At 36.4% G+C, this 19,834-nt stretch overlaps 1 protein-coding gene and 1 long non-coding RNA gene across 4 annotated transcripts in view; one reads left to right on the top strand and one right to left on the bottom strand.

Annotated features, from left to right (window-relative positions):
* Positions 1-561: 561 nt before the first annotated feature.
* LOC128778821 (uncharacterized) lies at positions 562-3,506 on the bottom strand. The gene is made up of 3 exons (XR_008424548.1): positions 3,131-3,506; positions 2,605-2,704; positions 562-1,406 (listed from the first exon to the last, which is right to left on the bottom strand). It is a non-coding gene; the product is annotated as an uncharacterized LOC128778821 (long non-coding RNA).
* A 78-nt stretch (positions 3,507-3,584) lies between these two features.
* Positions 3,585-19,834, top strand: part of BRINP3 (BMP/retinoic acid inducible neural specific 3) — a 415,072-nt gene continuing 398,822 nt past the window's right edge. Inside the window, exon 1 of one of the 3 annotated variants that reach the window (XM_019465615.2) lies at positions 3,585-4,308. The gene's annotated coding sequence lies outside the window, so the exon portion shown is untranslated. Of the gene's footprint in view, positions 4,309-5,623; positions 6,086-7,029; positions 7,491-19,834 lie in introns of those variants that run through there. The other 2 variants (XM_019465616.2, XM_019465617.2) reach the window with 2 other exon arrangements.

Raw genomic sequence — 19,834 nt, 5'->3', positions numbered from 1 at the left:
GTATAGTACAATACACACATCACAATACGATACGTGAGAGACACACGTTCACATAACTTTTATTACACCATATTTTTATAATTGTTCTATTTTATTATTGTTCAACTCTTACTGTGCCTAATACATAAATTCAACTTTATCATAGGTGTGTATGTGGAGGAAAAAACATAGTGTATTTAGGGTTCTCTACTATCCATGGTTTTAGGCATCTGCTGAGAGTCTTAGAATGTATCCCCTGTGGATAAGTGGGGAACACTGCTGTACTTTTTTTGAGATTCAAATATATTGGCTCAGTTTATTTAGCAGCACATTCATTTTATGGAGTAAGGCAAGCAGATGCCTGCACACTTAGGTATTTAAGAAACTTTAGGCACTTTCAAAGAGAAAGATCTAAAACCAAAATAAACATATAACAGAGACTAAAGAAATTTAAATATTCTAATGAGGGAAATTATATATGCATACCTGTGTGTGATATGACCCTTTCATATGCAAGGAACAGTTTGAATTTACTTATCTTCTACATTTTTGTTATAATTTTGATTTAAGGTTAAAACAATCTGAAGCATATTGACATTTTTATTGACAAAGCAAACTGACTCACAATTTCCCCGATACAATATACCTTGAATATTGCTTTTAGATTAGACATTTTTGTGGATTAATAGTTAACAAATATATCAGGTGGTACCTATACCACTAAAAAGGAGCCAGGATAGCAAATAAAAATATTACCAGTAATATAAAATGTGCTTAGATACCCATTATAGATGTGCATTGAGATGATCCAGGAAAAGATATGCTGAGTATAAACTTATAATGTATAACTTTTGAGACAGATCTAAGTACAAACAGGGTAAAAGCTAGCTAACAGAGGTAAAAGCCTATGGCTCCATTTTGAGGTTCATCACACTTAATCATACGGTTTAGTATAATGCTCAAAGACTTAGCTAGTTTAATAAACTTTAAGTGCTATTAACTATGTTAAAGTTAAGGAAACATGGGTCACAAAATTAATATTTTTTAATCCTGTACTTTTTATTCTCCAAATATTTAAAAGAACACAAATCTTGCATTTATTTTACATATAAAATAAAAATTTTAATATTATACTTTCTAACTTAAGTCAAGTTGGGTCCTCAAAAAACAATTGTATTTCTTTGAATCACAATTTAGGTAAGTAAGTTTAGCAGCATATTAAATCTTACATGAAAAATATGCTGTCTAATATATCACAACTGTTAAGGTTGAGATTGTAACAAATTTAATTCGGGGCATCCATCCCCCTACCAACATTCGTCAGCCTGCGTAAAACAGAGACATAACACAGAAATGAGCTTTTGGGTAAAATTAGATCACTGAAGAAAAACTTCTGCTCTAGGTCCTTATTAGGGCTGGAACACAGCCTAAGAACAGAAAGAAAAGAAAAGTTATACACACACATGAAATTTTTTCCCTGGACAATGTTGATAGTAATAACGACTACAGATACTTGTGCACATGCACAGTTTGCCTTTATGTTGTAATATGACACTTAGCTATCTCTCTTCTGGGATTTCCTAGTAGAGATTTCTAGAAAATTGATGACTTGAAATAAAGTCTATTCTTATCAATGGAATTTTAATGTCAGATACTTTAGATGAAATTAAAACCATCCTATTTGTATCAGGAATAGCTTATTCTTTATCGTTAAAATTTGGGAATAAGGGGTGTACAGTGTAAGGTATGACAACAATGGAGAAAAAAATAATACAGATATTGTACCAGTAAAATATCTGTAACTCAAAATTGCAATAATTTCTCTTAGAGCAAGTCTCCTTTAGTTTTTCACATCCACACTAGTCAGCTTACGCTTGATAAACCAAGTTCACACAATTTGCAAGGTGGATTATTCTGCACACTTAGTGACATATGATGTAAGCACAATCAAGAGGTGTTTGGCTTCCTCCCTCTTTTACACATAATGAGCAAATGCAGGTTGGGGGTGCTATAGACTCATGAAAACCAGAGGGCTTTCTGAATTTATAGCTATCACCACAACATGCAAATAGCTATCTTGGATGCTAATAATTTGTATCTGGTACAAGAGTTGGAACAAAGATGTACAGGTTAGTAAGGGGTATGAGAGCTTTAAGTTACCTTTAGCTTAAAGCTGACTTATTAAGCTTCAGCTGAATACACATTCTTATTTCTGGAGTGGAAAGAATATCATATTTTAGAACATGGCCAAAATATATGAAAACCATGGACACGGAGCTACTACAGTACCCATTTTCTTCATTTTGAGAAAGAAAAGTGTTAGTAAGAAATAAAGGAGATATTTAAATACTCTTCTAACAAGCAAGTGGGAATCAGCTTTACCTGTGTGTAGGTTTGGAATATAAGAACTGAAGCGCCTTAAAGCCTTCATATTGCCTCCTTAAAAGCCCCCTAGTTCAAATTCACCCTTACACGCTGCTATTCTCCTAGGAAGAGGGAAAAGAAAATTTCCACTGACCCAGCTCGTGATTTACATACAGAGAGCAAATAAATGAATGGAGTGGGGGATGGGCCGGTGAGAAGCAATGTGTTTCTTTTTCAACCGCAGAAAATAAGATTACTTACCAAGAACATTTTTATCCAGGGCAAATGTTTATTCCCTCTATCATTCGGCGCCTCAGTCTCTGCAAGAAATCAATTTCCACTCTACCTTTCCCTCCTATTTCTGAAAAAAAGAGAGAGAGGCGGATAATGCTTAAGCTTCAGGGTCCAGAGGAAGGTAGAGCAGAGGGCGAAAGACTCCCACAGCGCTCTTCATCCAGATCCAAGCTCAGACAGGGAACCCATGGGGAGGGAGGGACCTTCCCTAAGGAGGGGACCGAGGGTGGCGAGGGGCGAATCATTTCACAGCCAAAATATAAATCATCTACGAAGAGAGTTACCAGCCCCTAGTCACACAAGCAATCCCCTGGGGAAGTAGGTTTCAAAGAGGAAAGGGAAGTTCCTCACTTGAAAGAGAGGGAGAGAGAGAGAAAATAAGAGAGAGAGAGAGAGAGAGAGACGAGAGACTGCGATTTGGGTTGGGGTTTGGGCTTGTAGAAGGGATGGGACCGTGGAGAGCAAAAGAGAGAAGGAACAAAGCTAATCTTACCCGATCGATCAGGCGATCGTGTGTGCTGTATCGGGATACCAAAATGGCAAGATAATGCATTCGGCAGCAAAGCCATTTCTAGCACTCTCTCCCTCGGTAACTGTGCAGGAATCAGAGGGGCCGCGAGAACCTCACAGACTGTCACCCGCCTCCCCAGGAACGGTCCTCAGAACCTCCAAAGCCCCAGCTTCTAAAACAAGGCATTTGGAGCTGAGGTTTCGGGTGGAACCGAATTGCCTTGAGTCGCGGGCTGCAGAATTCTCCGAGAAAACAGGACCCGGGAGGGCTCCCGCGGCCGCCGCTGCAGCTGCTAACAACCGCTCCAGGCCCCCGCGCCCGAGCCTCCGGCACAGCGCCCCCGAAAGCGCCCGGCCACTCGGCCTCCTCCGCATCTTCAGCCCCTCGATTACCCGCCCCCCCCCCCCCCCCCCGCCCCAGTGCAAACCTCTGATGATTTGGTCGTCCTAAAGTGACCACAGGGGCTTATTTGGGGGGGGGGGGGGTGTGCTGGGATTCCTTACTACGCCTCCCTCAGTTGCTGCGAGTGAGAGAGTTCAAGGGAAATCCTAGTGAAATACACTGATGGAAAACTATTAATCCTAGTAATAATGTGCCCAACGCAGGTAACTCTTAAAGAACTGAGAGTGGGAAGATCAGAGCAGGATTTCCGAAGCAGTGCCCTCTTGAATTCTCATTGGATCCTTCCCAGCAGCCTAAATCATTCTTGCTGCTGTATCTATCAGGATGACTACAGCCCTGCTCACTAGTTCTCTCTTTATCTCTTGTCTTCAGCACATCCTTTTACTTCTCTCTGCAGATTTATCTGTATCTCACCTCCTGTTCTCTGGGGTTACACCGCTTCTATTTCTCCCCACTGTATGGGCATGTTACAGTCAGTAAATTTTCACTTTGTCTGCCCAAGGATCTTCACAAATAAGCCCCCCACCCCCCAAAATAAAAGGCACCTCTTTCGCATGTTGCTTCTTTTCCTTGGGGGTTCCGTGGCTTTCTGTGTAACTGGTTTTTAGTTGGTTACATGCCACCAGGAACTGCTGATTTTTTCAAAGTTCCACCACCCTGCAGCTCATCACTACCATAATTTGGAAGATCATGGAATTTCTGTTTGAATCCTGGATATCTTTTTCTCACAGTCATCTTGCTTCCTGAAATGTCCTCTGGTAAGTTATTCTCCTTACATTTTATTAGAAACTTATTGCTAGTGTTATTTTTAATGAGCTGTGTTGAGACAATATCTCATTAAAAAAATATTTTTTGTTACTTTCAGAACTCAAACATCTATGTGACTGTTAATTGATTAGTATATTAGTTGCAATTGTGCTACCAAGATACAACCCATGTGATGAATTATCCCATCACCTTTTACATTATTTATTTCTGTCCTCATTTATATTACAGGTTATAGGAAACATTAACCACCCCTCCCCCCTCCCATTAATGCTTCTTGGCACACATTCTTGTGCCATTTGAAAGGTCAAATTTTATATGTTTGTCTAAGAGTAAGCTTAAAAGAAACCTTCAAGAAAATTTCAGGGTCTGAGAAAGTTCACTAGTCTCTGATCTTCCGAAGGTTGTTCAGGTCAGCATTTGTTCATTGCAAGCAATTACATGACTGAAGGAGGACTTTTGTTAAGTGTATTTTTATGGGTTTAGCCGGACACTAAGTGCTAATAGCCACTCTATGGTAAGAAGAAGAGTGGGAGTTTTAAGTGAACCATTTTTTTTTTTTTTTTCTCACAGTATCCCAAACACACATGAACATATTATTTTGGGCATTGTATTTCAATACAGGCATCATACTTAGTATATTTCTGATTTTATGAATTTAGCTAGTGAACAGCTAATTGGACACACAGTACTCATTTCAGAGGAAGAAAGCCATCGGAAGGAAGCACTGATTATCTTCGTTCTAATAAATTGAAATTCAGGGGCAGACCTCATATGAAAAATTTAATTACCTCACTCTTCACACTTGTTCAGCCCCCAGACTCAATTTTTAATAAGTATGTTAATATGGCAGTGTTTTTGGCTTTTATGAACATTTTTTATGGGCTTAACTGACAGTTATGATTATCACTTCCCCTTTAAGTATAGGTATGTTGAGGAACATTTAAATCTTAGCTTTTACTTCACATATTGACAAAGACAGTGTATTAATTAAATACCAAGCCTGCGTGTGTTAGTTATCTCTAGTGCATACTAAGGTTTGAGGGCTTTCTCTGTGACCCCCTCTCCTCCGCCCAGCCCCCCTTAAGAACAAGTTCCTGGATTCTACAATATTTCTCTTTACTGGGATGGATGGAGGTGAGAACCTATTGTTTAAGCTTTTTACTTCCCTTACGCCTTTTCGTTCTTCATTTTCCTTTTATCTCTCTTTTTTTCCCCCTTTCTCGCTCTCTCTGTCACTGTTTTTTGTTTTTTAATTTCTCGGAAAGAACTGTTCCTGCCCTCATTGATGGCTGACGCGACTACCTAAGTAATGCTTTTTTTAATTCAAAAGCCCTTTTAGCTTCCAGACATAAAAGTACTCCAGCTGCAGCGTCACCCCATCCCCCAGTCTCAGGATTCAAGGGCTTTCCCCCCTTGGCTTCCACCAGCAGCCCATCAGAGCAGGGCTGAGACTGTGGTCCACACCACTTGGCGCCCCTCACCCGTCACTAGTTTCTACCTGGTCTCCTTCCCAGTCTGGTCGTCCTGACAAGTGCCATCAGCAGCCCTGACTTTACTTGAAGAAACGAGGGTTTCGCATAATTCACCCATTCAAATACCCTCTTTGGAGGACTGTTGCTATTGCGCAAGGGTGCAGGAGGGGGGTTAGGGGGAAAAAAAAAAGCCAAAAACACCTAAAAACAAAACCAAAAAACGCAACTTTCAGTGCAGTCAGATCTTTTCTTCCACCTAGTCTACTCCAGTGAAGCACAGACGTACGTTGTTGAGGTAAGTGCGTTTTGCTATATTCTAGCCTGAAACTCAGGCTTGGGAAGGGGACATTTACGTTTGAAAGGCTCTGCCACCGCCAAGGACGCTTTAACCGGAGGGCTATCAACAGGCGACTGTGCCTGGAGGCTTCTCCGCAGCTCCTGGCAACGCCTAGGCCACCTGGGCGCGGAGAGCGCGGACGACAAGGTGCCCGGTGGCCTGGCTGGCCCTAGGCTCGGCGCTGGGAGTGGGGATGGCGGCGCGGGGAGGGACTGTGTCCCGCACTCTGCCCGGCCAGCGCAGGCTCCGCACTCAGCCCCTGCGGCGCGCAGTGCTCGGTGTGGGCAACCGCAGCCCTGGAGCGCGGGGCGCGCCGGGGGGCTGCGTCCGTGCCCAATGCTCCGTTTCCAGCCTGCCTCAGGCCAAACTTGAGCAAAACCTCTTTTCTGCGTGAGAGGACGGACTTGGGAGCTCTAGACTCTCTTATCAACGCCCTTCTGCATTTGCATTTATTTATTTATTTATTTATTTATTTATTTATTTATTTATGTTTTTTAATGAGCTATATCTAAGACTAATAAATGACGGCTCTTCAGCACGCCCGCTTTGTAAAACCCTAATCGCCCTCTTCATCCCCCTGCTTAGTCGGACTCACACTTGCTAACTGACTTCTCAGGCTCCGTGTTAAAGTATCATTGACCGTCATTCCCTGTCTGCCTTCACCAACTCGCAAGAATCTGGGGGGGGGGGGGGGCGGGGGGAGGAGAGAGAGTTGAATTTCAACTTGGAGATGGAGCTTGTGATATAAGGTTGAAGTTAAAGCAAAGAGTGGGGTTGGGAGCCGTGTGGCTTATATTAGACCCACTTTCCAGTTGGGCTTTTATTTTTTGTTTCCCCCTTTCTGGAGGTGGGGCGGGAGGTAGGAGGATCTGGGACTGGGCGCGCTCCCCTCCGCTGTCCTGGAGGGGGTGGTGCTTCTTGGCCGCTGGTTACTGCTGGTTCTGCAGCCAGGCAGTGGCAGAGAGTTTAAGTCTCTGATGGCTGTTCTCCTAGTCCCCAGGAGTTGAACCAGAGAGCGTTTTACTCTGCACCGGGTCGAGAACGTGATCAACCCTTTAGAGCAGGGACCTCCTTCTAATGGGGATCGGTCTGGAAAAGGCTGGGGAGGCTCTGCCTCCGAAGATAAGATGCCTGTTTAGAGCTGTGTGAGATGCCAACCAGAGGCTTGAAAAGAGGAAGAGGTGACTGGGGTTGCAAAATAACCCCACTATTGCTTACAGATATTCTAGCCAGTCAAATGTATGTAAGCAAAGAAGAAAGCATCAGGGTATAAAACTGTCACAGCAGCCTCGAAGACAGAGGATTCAGAATTTTGAGACTTTTTTTGCATGCTGTTTAGATTTGTCATCATGCAGTTAAGCAGGTAAGGACTGAAGGTCTATATTTTATTGACAACCATGTAACCTGCATTTGACCAATCCTGTGATAATCTTTTTTCTGCCTCAAGAGATGGGATACATGTATTTTCAGATGGTTCTCCTATGATGCATAACTTCGTGGTATTCATATTCGTGAGCCGTTTAAATCAATTTAAATGTTTAACTTGCATTCATTGAAATGTGTAACAATGCTACAAAAATCATAAACTGGGCAGAGGTCAAAGGAAGAAATGGGGAGGGTACAGAGTTGGAGGGAGGGATGCATTACCCTGATGAAGTATGTAAAATAGTAGTTGAAGAAATGCCTTGAAATTGTGCTTCTTGTTAAGGTCACAGACCTTAATATAAGGACAATTGGAGATTATTAAGGGCATCTTGAACTAGCAATTTAATTCTGACTATTTGAGAGAAATGTTTAATGGGTTATAGTCCCATTATTTTCTCACTTTCAAAAAACAATTATTGGGGTGGGGGTTGCTTGGGCTTTCAAATAGGTTAAGAAAGGAGCTTGCCCTAAGGCAATGTTTCGTATAACCCCAGTATAGGAATCTTTGGGCTTGGAAAACTAGTTGCAAACTGAAAAATAAGCAAATTTAGAAAATTATAGTTAATCTCTCATAAATAAAGCCTTTTTTTTTAAATTTTAAATTTTGTAGATGTATAATTTTAGCAACTAATAGATTTCTTCAACTATTAGATTTAACAAAAAAATAATTAAAATGACAACACATGTTTTGAATGTGTGAAGTTTTGTTAGTATTGATAATGTTTTGTAATGTTTTGCTTACATGTTGAAGGAGTCTGGAGTCCCCACATAATGAAGCAAAAAATTAGTGAAACCCAATTCTAAAACTATCCTACTCATTTCTAACACTTTCTCTTCTCTAAGAAATTGTATTCTTTAAGATTTTCCCTGGAAATAATTTTAGTACTTACATTTATTGATGTGGATTTCTGATCAATAATTTTTCTGCTTGTAAGGCTCACTGATAACATCTTGAAGATATAAGAAGGATAATTGCACTTTGGGTCATAAAATTGCAAAGTTATAGTGCTTTTCTTAAAAGGGAGTTTGATACAAGAGGTAGTTTTTACTCCACTGGAGAAAGTAATTTGTCAATGAATTCCAATTCTTCAATTCTTCCCAATTCCTCAGTTCTTTTGCATTTTACCCTCTAGAGTTTTATCGTAGTGAACATGTTCAGTGTGTGTGTGTGTGTGTGTGTGTGTGTGTGTACACGCCCACTTTTGGGTGGGTGGAGAAAGTATTTATTTAAATATACATTGCTTTAATAATGTTTTTGAAGTGAAATATGCACAATACCTATATGATTGATTTCATTTATCATTTAATCAGATAATGTGTTATTCTAGCCTCTCACAAGATATTTTCTTAAACTCAACATTACAGTGGAAATGTAGATTTTTAAATAAAATACAGTACATCTTGATTTTCTTCATGCAAAATGATTGGTATATATAGGTAACTAAATCAAATCTAAATAGGAAGAAACCTTTGGGATTCTAAAAGAATGTGTGTGTGTGTGTGTGTGTGCGCGCAGTGCGCTTGTATGGATTATATATACACACATGCATATATAAAATTAACCTTATTACTAGATTTGTATGTTCTTTAAATAAAAGTGGAATTTATTTTCAGAATAGTGTCTTTGTGTGTTTCCCTCTACAAGTGCAAAGAACTTAACTTGTAGGACTTCAAAACTTTGATATTTTGTTATCAACCTATGCTTCAGTTTCCTATATTCCCTGCTATTTTGATTTTTTTTCCATATTCTTTTTAAAATGAGCAGTTACTGACTGGAATAAGTGTCTGCAATTTTAGCAATCTAGAAAATTGGGTATTAGTTTGAAGTTCAGACACAAACAGAAATGTAACACCAATGTGGCAAGTTGAGCATAAATTCATCTTTCATGAAAAAATACCACAAAGGTATTTGGATATTATGATTATGACTTCTGATTAATGACGTAAGCTCCTAAGAGTCTTAATATTTTTCTCTTAATTTCCTAGCAGGGGGTTATTGTGATACGTAGAGTGAGATGGGTTTAGGATTCCTTCCTCAGTGTCAATTCTAGCTCTACCTCAGTAATATGATCCTAGTGAAATTTCTTGACCACTCTTCATTTATTTTCCTCAACTCTCAAATGGGGGAAAATAATATCTATAATGTTGTTATAGATAAATGACATAAGAGATGAAAATGCTTTAAACAGACAAACATGTTCTGAAAACAAAATATATTTTGAAAAAGATAGCATTTACATTTATTTTATTTTATTTTTTTTTTGGCCTTTTTGGATACAGTTCTTCCATGAAGAAGTAATGATGTTGACAACTTTTTTTTTTTTTTTAATGATAGTATCAAATATTCTTGGTATATGGTGTCACGGTGTCTAATGAATTTAAATAATGTTTTCTTTTTGTTTTGATATTGTGTAGCTGAAAAACAAAACAGAAGTTGAAGAATGCATTCCTTGAGGCACACTAATTCTTAATTACATTATATTTACCTTGGCTTTAGTGTATTTCTGGGACAATAGTCACATTTACAAAAGTAGTTATTCTTCATTAACTTTTCAGTGTCAGTTAGTGAAAGGAACGTCTGATTTCTTAGCAAATTTTTGTTATTAACCTGATGATTCCTGTCAGTTTAATTGAAAATAAGGTCAACTGTTCTTATGTAGCAACTTTAAAAATGGAGTAAGTCAAAAAATGTCAGACTTTAAATTTTGAACATTGTTTATAAACTAATATTCAGCTTACCAGAATTAATTAGGAGACATCTGGCATTGTTGCTGTTTTAATTTAGCAACTATGTGGATATTTTCATTTAGACATTTAGGTGTGTAATTGAGCAGTTTCTCCATTTGCTGCTATATGGTTTTATGATTTTAATGTTTACAATTTATAAGTTCTAAAGGAGAACAAAAGAAAAAATAATTTGTGTTTGAAAATTATTGGCTGTTAATGGATGATCGTGATTGTTAAAAGAAGGGAATAGTATAATCATGTTTATTCTATTCTAGAAAAGAGGAAAAGAATCTCTAAAGATGAACTTTCATCATGAGCACTAATGATCTTTCTACTGAAAATCTATCTGGAAGTTCTTTTTCTTTCTTCTTGTTCTTCTTGTTCTTCTTCTTCTTCTTCTTTTTTAAACTGATATCAAATAGCCACTGTAACAATTTTATACTGGTCATCAAATACTGTCATCAATAACATTTTAAAGCTTTCATTACTGTCACTTCAAGGCATATTTGATGAGTTATTAAGAATATTGGTATCCACTTACTCATGTGCAAACCTATCCAGTTACAAAGTATCCGTAGCTAATGATATCTAAAGCTATGAATCCACTTTTCTATACTTAATATATGATATGAAGTATTCCTGCATACAGTTCTGGGATATTTCTCAATTTTGTATTCAGAGTAACAAATCATGAATAACTAGTTGATGCTCCATAATTGAAATAAACCCAATTATCATTCTCTAACAATTTATTTTCCCCTAAGATTGAAAGATAAAACAAATATATTTTTTTAAAGAGTTGGCTGGATTGCCAGGTATTTTTCATGAAATAAATGGTTTGTGTTGATTTTTTAAATGATTATTTTTAACCAAGAAAGTATAAATTCACATATGGAAAAATGACATGCAACCTAAAAATGTAAGAAGTCTTATAGATTCTTACTCTTCCATATTCATTATTATTTCTTAAATAATACAATTTTAATTTTTATTAAATTTACAGTTGAAAGTGTATTTTCCCTGTGTGACCTATTTTTATTTAAATTTAATATTTTGAGAGTGTTTGTTTTAATGCCTAAACCCTAATTTACTCAGATATAGATGCCTTTGAAAGCACCCAAAGCATAACAAATTCCCTTATATAGCTAATAAAGAAGTTTCCATGATATAGTTCCAGCAAATTAAATCTATAAAATACACATTTATTGATTAAATTAATAAATATGTTAACATTACATTCAAATGTATTGTAGTTCTCTGCTCTAAAAGAATTATTGTCTCATAATGGTGTGTTTCATTTAAATTCCATTATAGAGTTATGTGAAAGAATACTTATAGATAGACTTATTCTTCCTGATTTCTGTGAATATCAGCCAACCTCATCAGGATTGAGCTGTTTTTTATTAACTTTTTTGGAGTCTTGCATTTTGTTAATTTTAAAAGCTATCTCTAGAATATTGCACTATTAAAAAACAATCTTGCCTTGGGAAGAGCAGAATTGAGGAAGCTAGATTTTCAATGTCAAATAGTGGCCAGAATATAAACACACTGCTACTTTATAGATTCATTAAACACTCATTCTCACAACTGAAAAACATTTTCTTTAAAACATGCCAGATGATGTCCACAAATACAAGGTAGTTTGGAAAAGGTGATTAAATCAAACCAAAAATTACATTTAAAAAATCAAGCATGGGTTTAATCAAGTATCATATTACTGAATCCCATGTGTTGCATATAATGTGTTTTTTGTAATTTGTAATATCTTTGATAGGCATATCCTTTAAAGATACAAGTATATTTTAACTGCTTTCAGATATGCAACTTAATACTGTGTGCAGAAGCTTCTTCTGTTGTAGCTAAAGTAAATCTAGAACAAAATTAATTAAATCAGGAAGTCCTGGTGTAGATAATACATTTAAGTGTTTTTCATGTCTTTAGTATGGTAACATTTCTGATGGTTTGAAAAATCAGCTCTTTAAATGTATATAAAGAGATGATAGAACAGTCTTTTTCAGAAGTAAACAACTGTTAAATAATAATAAACACAATTGAAATTTTTAGAAGAAAATCATTAAAGGTTAAATAAATCTTACATCAAAGTTGTATAAAGTGATCTCTTTAGATAATTAACTCATGCTTTTCTCAACATTTTCTTATACCAAAGATATCAATATATAGACCAAGTCTAACTTACACAAAACATTTAAATTGAATGACTCAGGTTTACAAGTAATTGAATTTTTGATTATTCATTCTGACCTGTCACTAATATTCAAAAACAAAGTTACAATATATTTTATCACTGTGATAAGTAGTATTTTGGAAATTACACTAGGGAATAATGTGGAAGACAAAAAGTTTCCAGAGAATGAAAATGATCTCCCAATTACCAATCAACAGCAGTAACAACTAGAAAGTATATATTTTTGTTCCATTTTACTAATTTCTGTCCAAATGGAGTTTTTAAACAACTTCTTAATTTTAAGTAAAAAAAAAAGCAATTATTATGGGGGGTGTGTTTTCCAATGTGTAAAATTTACTCTTTTGTACATGTCAAAAATTTTAACAATTACCCAAAAACAGTGTTTTCATTTTTACATTGTGAACTAAGAGAAGTGAATCCAGTCTTCTCTGTGAGTCGAAAGAAAATCCATAGTTAAGAAAAATGGGACTCCTGAGAAATTTCTTAAGGGTCACTCCACATATCTTAAATTTAAATTTAAAACTTCTTTTTTGACTAAAGGACTTGCTTTAAGTATCTTTCTCACCTTTGAGTGGAGATATAGCTTATGGATTTATAAACTTCTTTTTCTCCAACACACAGATTTTTGCAATGTATCACTCCTTTTTTTGAGAACTTTTAGATCAGGACAGATTATTGACATTTTAAATATGTAGCTATCTTTATATTTTGGTTAAAAGCATAACACTGATTATGTTTGACTAGTGACAAAACCATGAGGAAAAATAACTGAGGATCCACGTTTCCTCTCAGAACTCTAGCAGGTTTTCATTTGTGTTTCATTTGTGTTTTCATTTCTTTCATCCATCCATGAAATGAAGCCATTTTACAATCATGCAAAAATAGGCCAGAATGAATAAGAAAGATCACTTATGTCATTATTACTTTTAAAACCTATCCCTGACTTCTGCTATTTAAGAAAATCAATTTTGATTTAGAGTAAGAATCAGTAACTTCATATAAATGGCTGTGATTAACTAGCAAAAATATTTCTTTCTTATCAATAATATTGAGTCAGTAAGACAAACAAGTTTTATCTAGCTTCACATGATTCTTTCATCACAAAAGTGACAAAAATTTAGCATGCTTTACTATAATTTTGATATAGATTTCTAGAGGTCTAAACTGAAGATGAAAATTTATTGACTCAGGATTTGAAACTAACCAGTTGCTAACTGTTCATGAAAATTTATTTATTACTGGGGCACCTGGGTGGCCCAGTCAGTTAAGTGTCCAACTCTTGACTTCAGCTCAGTCATGATCTCATGGTTCGTGAGTTTGAGGCTTGCGTGGGGCTCTGCACTGACACTGAGGAGTCTTTTCGGGATCCTCTCTCTCTCTCCCTCTCTCTCTCTCTGCCCCTCCCCTGCTGACTCTCTCTCTCTCTCTCTCTCAAAAGAAATAAACTTTAAAAAAATTATTTATTACCAAATTTCATTCTCAGATAATTCCCATAATATTGATTCCTATGATTATTGTTTAGAAGGTAATTCTTGACAGGTTCAGACAACATCATTTAAAAAATTACGACCAGTGTGTACATAATGTGCTGGGTATAGCTAATACTGAATAGTTTCTATATATTAGACATAGTAATGTCTTATTTATGCTTTCTTATAATATCCTTCAAGATCTTGCTGTTTTTAATATAAAAATTCTCTTCAAGAATATAAATTATTTTTTCAAATAGATTTACTTTGCTTTTCTTTTGAAATTAATATCTTATGTTCCTTATAACTTTCTAAGTTTGAAGAGTTAAAGTAACATAGTGACAAGAATGGTCCTTGAAAATGTCAGATGTTTTCAAAATTGTATATTGGGGGAAAATAAAACATATTGTTAGAAAAAAGCTTAATTAGACAAGCTGGAATATATTACCAACCAGGCAATATATGGCTAGCTACCATGTGAAAATATTGGCCATTCCAGCATTTCTGGCCATGAGGTAAGATGTGCATTCTTTGATTAGAAACATGGAGAGTCCTGACATGCTTTCTTAAATAAACATGTTTTTAAATTTTTTTTTACATTTATTTATTTTTGAGAAACAGAGTGAGACAAAGCGTGAGCGGGGGAGGGGCAGAGAGCGAAGGAGACACAGAATCCGAAGCAGGCCTCAGGCTCTGAGCAAGACGCAAGGCTCGAACCCCCCAACCGTGAGATCATGACCTGAGCCAAGTACGCTCAACCGACAGCCACCCAGGCGCCCCTGACGTGCTTTCTTGGATGGTAGTTCAGAAGGCACGGAGAACAGTAGATAAAAAAATTAACTACTTGATGTTGGATTGGTTTGCTTATTGTAGATCACCTCTTTTTATTGTTATTTTGGTTTTTTAAAAAATTATTTATTGGGGGCACATGGATGATCAGCTGGTTGAGCGTTTTCTCTTGATTTCAGCTCAGGTCATGATCTCACAGTTCATGGGTTCAAGCCCCATGTCGGGCTCTGTGCTGACAGCATGAAGCCTGGTTGGGGTTTCTCTCTCTCTCTGTCCATCCTCAACATGATCTCTCTCTCCTACTCTTTCAAAAAATAAACAAAACAATTAAACATTTATTGGATGTATGATCAGTGGTGTGCAATGGAGTGAACCTTGGGAATATAACAATGAAAAGATATAACAGTTGTTCATAAGATGTTTACAATTTTTATTTTTGCTTTGTGTAGTACACTTTGTTTTAGTTAATGAACAAAGGCAAATTTAATGCTTGGCCACTATTTGTTTTCACACATGTCCAATTTTGATATTATAAATACAATTCTCTTTGAGAAAAGAGGAGGGATGTCATATTTCTCAGGATAGAGATAGGTCAGTAAAGAATGTATTTTCCATTCAGAGTTCTGAGGATAATTATTAAAGGCAAATGAAGGAACCAGGACAGTTCTGAAGGTAAAACCATAACAATTCTCAGAGTGATGACTGACTTAGTTGATGTTTTATCACGGTTTGTTTTGTTTTTAAATGTTAGCTTTTTTTTAAATGGAAACATTTCCAATGTGTTATGCTTTTGTTTTTTAGTGACTAGAATGAACAAAAAACGATTAACATTGTAAGAATTTGCAAATTTAATTTTCTTATTCCATCATATGTGTACTGAGGGCTTTCTCCACGCCATGTTATTTTGTTAGTGCTACAGATGCATTAGTGAATAAAAACAGATACCAATCCCTGCCTGGTGTTGCTTGCACTGGAATTGCAGTAAGTATTACATTATTACAGGAATTATTGAATAATTACAAGAATTATCCTGTGAATTTAGTGGTATCTGTAACCAAGACTAGAAGACAAGTTTAGGACTCCACTGGCAATATTTCTAACCATACGCTTCTAGGTTAAAAACACTTCAACATTTTCATTTCCTTACAAAAGAATAAAAAGAAGCTGAAGATTATTATTTTGAGATTAAAAAAGAATTTCCTTTGGCTTAATAATCAGAACCTTTTTAAAAACTTTAACAATTTTATTGGACTTTCTTTGAAAATTCCTTAAATGTAGGGTACTTGTGCGGCTCAGTTGGTTAAGCATCCGACTCTTGATTTTGGCTCAGGTCACGATTTCATGGTTCAGGAGTTTGAGCCCTGCACTGGGCTTCTCACTGACAGTATGGAGCCTGCTTGGGATTGTCTCTCTGCCTTTCTCTCTGCCCCTCGCCCATGTGCAGGCACGTGTGTGTACACGCACGCATGCACGCGCTCTCTCTCTGTCTCAAAATAAATAAAAACTTAAAAAAAATGTTTTTAAGTTCCTTGAATGTAATGTTTACTTTGTGTATGACCTCAGAAGATACACTCCTATTTATGTTTCTTCATATAATAATTTCTAATTAAATAGCCTACTTTACCTTGTAGCCCTGGTTAACTCCAAGATAAGTTTTGGTCCTATTATAGAACAATGGATTCATTGTCCATTTGGTTCCAAACTCCAGCATTTCTACACTTCAACCCAGCATTATGTCTTACTCTTCGAATAAGTATAAATGCCTTTGTTGAAAGTCTAAGTTAGTATTATACTTTGTTTTTACCCAGGATCATTATTAAAAATTTTATTTTAATATTTCTAAAGCCTTTCAAAACTGTGACTGAGGTCATTTTCCATAGAGGTGAGGGAGAAATGTTTATTGTCTTTGTATTGCATAGTACTTACACATAGTCCTTTTTTAAAAATTATTTCCTCAAATTCTCTTTAAATTTGCCTTTATGTGACAAAAGTCTTTTACTGACCAGAATTGTTTTATCCAGGGTGCTTTATTATCAGACTGTGCCAGAAACAACAGAATTTTTTTCCTGGTTATAGTGACCATACTAAATACAGATGTCTGTAACCATGATTTCCATTCCATTTCTGTATGTACATGTAGATTATTTTAATCTTTATTTAATTAATTAATTAATTAATTAATTAATTAATTATAGTATTGACCATATCCCCTAGGTTGTACTTTTCATCCTTGTGACTTATTCACTCCATAGTTGGAAGCCTGTATCTCCCACTCCCTTTCAATCACTTTTTCCCCCACCCCAACCATCAGTTTGTTTTCGGTCTTTGTGGATCTGTGTCTGCTTTTTTGTCTGAATGTTTTGCTTTGTTTTTTAGGTTCCATATGTAAATTAAATAATATTTGTTTTTCTCAGTCTGACTTATTTCACTTAGCATAACACCCTCTAGATCCATCCATGTTGTCATAAATGGGAATATCTCATTCTTTTTTATGACTGAGTAATATTTCATTGTGTATATATACCACGTCTTCTTCATCTATTCATCTGTGCGTGGACACTCAAAGCTATTGTAAATAATGCTGCTGCAGACATAAGGGTGCGTATATCTTTTCAAATTAGTGCTTTTCTTTTCTTTGGGTAAATAACCTGTAATGGCATTATTAGATCATATGGTATTTCTATTTTTAATTGTTTGAGGAGCTTTTATACTGTTTTCCACAGTGACTGCGATTTGCAGTCTCACCAACAGTGCATGAGGGTTCCTTGTTTTCTATATTCTGGCCCTGTCTTCTTTCTAGTATTCTTGATTCTACTTATTCTGACAAGTATAAGGTAATATATCTCATTGTGGGATTGATTTGTATTTCCCTGACGGTTAGTCATACTGAACATCTTTTCATGTGTATGTTGGTCACCTGTATGTCTTCTTTGGAAAAAAATCTTATTTTATTTTTTAAAAATTGTTGTTTATTATAATGTCTATTTTATTTTTGAGAGAGAGAGAGAGAGAGAGAGAGAGAGAGAGAGAGAGGAGATATATGGGGGAGAGGCAGAGAGAGAGGGAGACCCAGAATCTGAAGCAGGCTCCAGGCTACAAGCTGTCAGCACAGAGCCTGACGTGGGGCTCGAACTCACAAACAGTGAGTTCTTGACCTGAGCTGAAACCAAGAGTCAGATGCTTAACTGATTGAGTCACCCAGACTCCTCTGGAAAAAATATCTTTGTTTTAAGCTGTCTCCTCTTTTATTGTTTTGGTAATCAAAGATACTTATAATCAATTTTCAAAAGCATTTTTCATACTTTAACATTAGATTTTGCAATTTAAATATACTATTCTAAACATCTTGCATCTGAAATTTATTCTTTATCCTTTTACCACTCTTTCCTTATGAATTAAAAAGAAATACAATCTGAATCTCACCAAGATGTGCTGTTATGTAATCAGTTATGTTGAAACACCAAGATATTTCACATTTAAAATCTAAAAAATAAGCCAAATGACTCTTGCACTTTGGGCATTTAAGAATTATGCTCCCTACGTGCTGGACAGAATTAAGGAACGGAACTCCCCTTCTCTTCATTTTTTCTAATCAGCTCCACCATTAGGTAGTAGCATTTAACTTCTTCTTTATTGGTAGGACAAGATTGTATTGACAGGATCAAGCAGGAGATTAGTTCCCTCTGCAGTATATACTCCTCAGAGGAATGCTAACCCTCATTAGGATGGAAAACACTTAAAGCTGTAATTCAGAGGCACTGTATTGCCTGATCAGCTAAAATAAATAATGAGAAGGACCCTCTGGAATGTAGGTTTATCAGAGTTAAATCACTGGAAAGATTCACTTCTCAGGCTAGTCTTAACCTATACAACATGATTTAAAATGAGAAAGCTCAGTTATTTAAAAAAATAAAGTGAAAAAATATAAAAATAAAGGATTACTAACAGATTAATATAATGACAATCTCTTTCTGGTTTAAGCAGACATAATGAAATAGCCTACAAACAAAAGAAAAAAATGGCATTCAGTACATGTTCCAGAAATTTGCCATGTACATGACAGTTTGTTAAGCTTTAAGGGCCACAGGGATTACTAAAACATAATCTCTGCCAGCAAGACCTTCACAAACTTCATATGAACAAAGGTGGTAAAAAGGATAATAGTGGCATATTGTGAAATTTTAGAAGATTTATGAATGGAAATCCATCTAGTCTGTAGTTATTTTAATAATTTTAAAAACAACATATTTGAAAGGATTTAAAAGAGTTATTAACCCACCAGGAAAAATGTTTTTAAACTTTTCTTTTTTAAAAAAAATTTTAAATGTTTATTTTTTTTTGAGAGAGAGAGAGAGAGAGAGAGAGAGCGCATGAGCACAGGAGGGGCAGAGAGAGAGGGAGACGCAGAATCAAAAACAGGCTTCAGGCTCTGAGTTGTTAGCACTGAGCCCAACATGGGGCTCAAACCCACAAGATGCGAGATCATGACCAAAGTCAAGTTGGATGCTTAACTGACTAGGCCATTCAGATGCCCCTGTTTTTAGATTTTTCTTAAAGTTCATTTATTTTGAGAGAGATAAAATGTGCACAAGTGGGGAAGGGGCAGACAGAGAGGGAAAGAGAGAGAATCCCAAACAGGCTCCACACTGTCAACAAAGAACCCGATGCAGGGCTTGAACTCAAGGAACTGCGAGGTCATGACCTGAGCCGAAATTAGGAGTCAGGTGCTTAACCAACTGAGCTACCCAGGCATCCCCATTCATTTTTATTTTTATTTTTTTATTTTTTATTTTTATTTATTTTTTATTTTTAACATTTTTTTTAAATGTTTATTTATTTTTGAGACAGAGAGAGACAGAGCATGAATGGGGGAGGGTCAGAGAGAGAGGGAGACACAGAATCCAAAGCAGGTTCCAGGCTCCGAGCTGTCAGCACAGAGCCCGACGCGGGGCTCAAACTCATGGACCGTGGGATCACGACCTGAGCCGAAGTCGGATGTTTAACCGACTGAGCCACCCAGGCGCCCCCCCATTCATTTTTAAAATTCAAAAGGAATTGCTATTTCACATAAAGAACACATTCCATTTTTTT

This window comes from Panthera pardus, unplaced genomic scaffold (genome assembly GCF_024362965.1).
Source record: "Panthera pardus isolate Hobbes unplaced genomic scaffold, ASM2436296v1 HiC_scaffold_21, whole genome shotgun sequence".
In the NCBI taxonomy this organism is placed as follows: Eukaryota; Metazoa; Chordata; class Mammalia; order Carnivora; family Felidae; genus Panthera; species Panthera pardus.
The sequence above is the reverse complement of the archived record's forward strand: the minus strand, read 5'-3'. Positions and strand labels throughout refer to the sequence as shown.